The sequence below is a fragment of the Littorina saxatilis genome, linkage group LG2 (genome assembly GCF_037325665.1).
Source record: "Littorina saxatilis isolate snail1 linkage group LG2, US_GU_Lsax_2.0, whole genome shotgun sequence".
Classification (NCBI taxonomy): domain Eukaryota; kingdom Metazoa; phylum Mollusca; class Gastropoda; order Littorinimorpha; family Littorinidae; genus Littorina; species Littorina saxatilis.
The window spans coordinates 94,937,712-94,942,931 of NC_090246.1; the positions used below are offsets into that span (position 1 = coordinate 94,937,712).

General features: G+C 45.4%; 1 long non-coding RNA gene across 1 annotated transcript; it reads left to right on the forward strand.

The window, feature by feature from the left end:
• Nucleotides 1-2,571: 2,571 nt before the first annotated feature.
• LOC138960226 (uncharacterized) lies at nucleotides 2,572-4,140 on the forward strand. Its single transcript, XR_011453912.1, has 2 exons — nucleotides 2,572-2,797; nucleotides 3,024-4,140. It is a non-coding gene; the product is annotated as an uncharacterized lncRNA (long non-coding RNA).
• Nucleotides 4,141-5,220: the final 1,080 nt, after the last annotated feature.

A 5,220-nucleotide genomic window follows, 5' to 3' on the forward strand; every position in this document is an offset into this window, starting at 1 on the left:
AAGACACCTTTGCGCTTCCGGGAGTTCACGACACGCAAAAAACTAAGGGAGATCATTTCAAACAACCCATACCTCGAAAGTTCTCTCCCGTACTGTACCCTCGCCCCTTTCTTTGCGTTTGCGGATTAACGACACGCACAAACGTAGGGAGATCGTTTCAAGCAACCCATACAGAAAGTTCTCTCCCGTACTGTACCCACGCCCCTTTCTTTGCGTTTGCGGGCGTTCACGACACGCAAAAACTAAGGGAGATCATTTCAAACAACCCATGCAGAAAGTTCTCTCCCGTATTCCCCACGCCCCTCTCATGCAGTCCCGGCCATCATGATGCCTGTGTCTTCTTATCGGACGCACAGGTGAGCTCGTGCTAGAGGACACCGCTAATAAACCCAACAGCTGCTTGCTTCCTTGGCAAGATGTACGTACACCACCATCATCAGGGGCTAGGAAACGCACCATAAATTGAAGGGGAGAATAAATAAATTCGCTGCCGTTTCCTGAGTGCAAAATAACATTAATCTTACGCGGAGGGACTGGGGAGGAGGAGGAGGAAGAGGAATGGGAGGAGGAGGAGGCGCTCGTGAGAGCAAATCTGTAAAAAGAAAGAAAAACCTGTCACCCCCTGCGGCTCGTCAGAAGTGTAGCCGAGGGAGGAAGATGGACGGGTCATCTTGATGGACGCAACGACTGTCGGTGTTGTTGCTGCTGTCGTGGTGGTGGTGGTGGTGGTGGTTGTGGGTGGACGTGATGGAGGAGAGGGTGATAGAAGAGGAGGAGCTTGCTTTAGAGTGCATGTTTTGGGTGATGAAACTGACACCACTATAGGCTCGCTCATGCATACAGTTGCAGTATATTGGGGGGGGGGGGGGGATTTATTGAACTGCAGGCAGGTTTGACAGCAAGGCATTTTGACGGCACAGACGCGAACTGTGTCAATGGTTCCGTTTATCAAAGTTGCCTATTCATCCACGAATTTCAGTATAATTGAATACATGTGCATTGTTTAGCTGATTTAGTAACTTAAATGGGACAATCAGATTATGATCATCAATGGCATTGTAATTTCTTGAAACAGAACAGTCATCTCGACGTAAACCCCCATGGCGGGACCAGTCATGCAATGTTTACTGTCATGGCGGGACCAGTCATGTATTTTTTTTTTTTACTGTTCGGTGTTATAAAGTCGATGGTCGTTGGGGAGTTCTGAGCCTTACGAGCGAGCAGTTTGAGTTGATTTCAGATTCTCTTGGTGAGCAAGCGAGCCATTCTGGGCTTCTGATCCTGGTGATTGAGCAGTTCGTTGTGGTTGAACAAGCTCTGGATGATGAGCATCGGTAATGCATCTAGAGCTTGTATATAAACGCCTTGCGACATCGTTTCTTTCTACTCCTTTGCAGCCAGCGGACTGGGCAAAAAGAACTTCACGCACATTTATAAGAACTCATTCTCATCATCTGATAGAAGCTGAGAAGGAGGAGGAGATCGACTTTGTAGTCCCCGTCAACAATGCCGCTGTGGGTTTGCAAGGGGGTTTCAGATACACTCGTCACTTTGAGTGGGTTGACATAACCCTATGACTAAAAGAAAACAGTTCTGTTCCTTGCGGATGAAATAATCTTGAGTGATTGTGCTTCGACTGCACCTGAAAAAAGGTGTGAACTTATCTCATAGGGCTCAGATACTTTGAGTCAAGGTGCATCGACACAGCCGAACAAGAACTGAAAAGAACCCCGTGCTGTCACGAAGATCTACAGACACCATCCACCTTCCCTGCATGGCAGGGTGCTCGAACGCATAAAATGCACATTAAAGAGTCTTGGAGAAGACGACACCCCGGTGCGCCACTTCACCTTAGATTTGAACCTGCCACCGCTGTCTGACAACGGCAGTCACCATCGCTCTGTTTTGGGGGTGCCGACCGGGCCACCTGCCTGCCCCAGTAAACCCCCCCAGCGCGGCGTGTGTGCTGGCATTTATTGCACAATCTCCTGGGAGAACGAGCAGGCGGAGGACAGCGAAGAGAGAAGAAGAGGCCAATGAGCGTAGATTACCTCATACCTGTGTCAGTCCTGTTAGTGCGCTGGTGTTTTTGCTTTGGAAGTTGATGGGTGCTTTGGAGAGGCTATAGATGCAATCGAGTGCTGCAGATTGCAGATCGCTTCACTCTTATTTTTGCCCCTCAACCCCCCCCCCCCCCGCCCCCTCTCACAGATCACACCCAATCCCTAATTACCTCATCAATGCCCCTAACCCTCTCCATCCACAACCCCACCAACCATCCCCGCTCCTCAACTTGGATGTCCTAGTTGCTCAGCCCTGTCTGTCTATGCCATGCTAGGCTAGCTTCTGATGAGTTCCCTTGCGATTACTCTGTCGGATTTTGCTTGGTCCTGTCACTGTGAGACTGTACGAAGACAAACGATGTTGTTTCTGTAAAACACCAAGGAAAATTGTCAGAAATTAAGAAAACACGCGCAAGATATAATGTGTGAATTTATGAATATGAGATATTCATCCCGCCGAATAGGCTTAAACGAATTTGCTGGAAAAGAACTTGAGAAAACCGGAACTTAACCCGTTAGGGACCACGATCCCATATATGGGATCGGTGAAACAATTGCACATAGAAGAAGTTTGGTTGGAGATTAATTTCATATCTGTGTTAGAGATTATCAAGGGACACAACCTCTAACATTGAAATGTGATACGTCGGTAATCTCCCTTGTTTTGAAGTCACCAGCTGTCATTTGATATCGCCACGCGCCGTTTTGAAAGCAAAGATGACAACGTCACGAAGGTAAGCAAATATTGCCATGTCTAATAACATTTTTGTAAAGGTATTAAGAATAAAAGTTGTTGTTTACATCATTATCCGAAATGTGTCTTCAAAGTTTTGTCTCTGAGTCTGTCAGCATGCTTGCAATGTATTCATAAACTGCGATCCCATATATGGGATCGTGGTCCCGAGAGGGTAGGGGTTTTCCGTTTTTGGTTATTTGAAGTATGATTGGTGTTTCTTGCAGAACATTCAATGTGAACCAAGTAGTAAGCATTCTGGAAGACCTAGGGACTTTTGAAGAAGCTACAGTCTACATTGAGCCCCCTGCTGTTGGTGAGGACACGGATGAGGACAGCGGTGATGAGGATGATGGGGGAGTGGTGTCAGATGGAATGACAACAATGTTGTGAATGTAGTCTCCAACAAAGTTGGCGTCTACCCTATGAAAATGGCCACCAGATGGTCAAGAGCGCAGAAAAAGGCAGTGCAGATTGGGCAACCATCCCTCATCAAGCACTATAATAACACCATGGGCGGCGTGGACAGATGCGATCAGAACATCTCCAAGTACCGCACACAGATCAGGTCAAAGAAGTGGACGTGGCCCCTGGTGGCTTATTGCATCGATCTTTGTGTTCAGCAGGCATGGCATCTCTATAGAGCTACCCCTAAAGCTGCTGATGATCCCATGGACCTTCTGGCCTTCCGTCGATCCATTGCTCAAGCATACCTTGCTCGTGGTCCTCGTCACGCACATCCAGGACGCCCACGCGGATTCTCTCCACTTCATCACAGGGTTCCAGACCAGATACGGTTTGACCGCCTGGATCATCTTGTGCAACCTTGGGCCACACAGCTGAAGTGCATCCACTGCGGCATGAAAACCAAACACCGGTGTGTAAAGTGCAAAGTCGGCGTTCACGATCGCTGTTTCATCCAGTACCACACCCAGTGATAGGACATATGACAGTTTCATCTCTTATCTTGCTGCTTCATCATCGTTTTATCCGTTGTCGTTCGCAATGAAGAGACATATCATTTCTTCCTGGCTTTCCTAGGAATGGGAGAACTCTATTTCCTGCCTCTACGTTTTGTTCGGTATTATTTGGCTTCAAAGATATTGAATTGATATATTTTATTCCTTTATGGCACCCACGATCATGTTTTGATTATCACAAGCAGTGAATGGACAGAATATCAAGTATCTTTTGTTGTATCACAGCCAGTGAATGAACAAATAATTGCCACTTCTTCAGTTGTCATGTGTAATGAATTGACAAAATCGTCACCATTTTCCTCCATTACCATGCTCAGCCAATTGACATTTGATCACCCCCCCCCCCCATTCCCCGTTATTATAATGAGTAAATTGAGAAATGTTCTCTTTGAGAATAGTGAAACAACTCCTTTATGTCACTGTCACGAATTATGTTGCAAAAATACTTGGTTTGGTGAGTTTGTTTTTACAGTAATTTTTTTTATGATTTTCAGTGTTATTTTGCTTCAAAGTACACAAAAAGTACAATTTCTTTTGTGTTATAGTTCACAACTGATGTGCTGGGGAACATGTACCTGAATCATCTTATCTGTTTCATTAAACCTGCTTAAATGAAGTTTCAATCCTCTTGTGTTGTATTTCGTGTTTTATGAAAACCCCTGCCCTTTTGGGACCACGATCCCATATATGGGATCGGCATATTTTGCCTCCAAAACCTACTTTATTCTTAAAATTAACACAAATTTTTGTCTAATATGTTAATGTTACATAATAATCTCCATAATATCGAAAAATGGAGCCAAAACAAAAATTGGTCCCTAATGGGTTAATAGGGAAAGCAGACCGACGCTTTAAAACTATGACAACAATTTTTTTTTTAAATCAATACAATAAAATATATCCAATATCATAAGGCGCAATCACACAGTCTCTGACTTGAACAAAAACCTTAGGATAGTCTTAGACAAGCACGCTCCTGTGCAACAGCGGAAGGTGCGCCAGCGTCCGCCTACCCCTTGGTATAACTCCGTTGCTCCGGAGCTTCAACAGTTGAAACGTGAGCGGCGTCAAGCTGAGCGACGCTGGGCATCTTCCAAGCTGACTGTACATAAGCAGATTTATGACGCCACCAAGCAGAAAGTCATAGATTTTGTTGATGCCGCCAAGACCACTTTTTATTCATCCAAGGTCGCAGCATCCTCATCTTGTAAAGAGTTGTTTAACACTGTCACCACCATGCTTGGTAAAGCAAAACAGGTCATCCTTCCAACTGTACATGACATGTCTAAACTGCCAGATGTTTTTTCTAAGTACTTTCATGAAAAGATTTTGACCATCCGCAACAGCTTCGCCCAGCATAGCGACTCAGACCGCTCTCCCATTTTTGTTGGAAATTCGTTCTCTGTTTTCACCCCAGTCTCTGAAGATTTTGTTCGTAAATTCA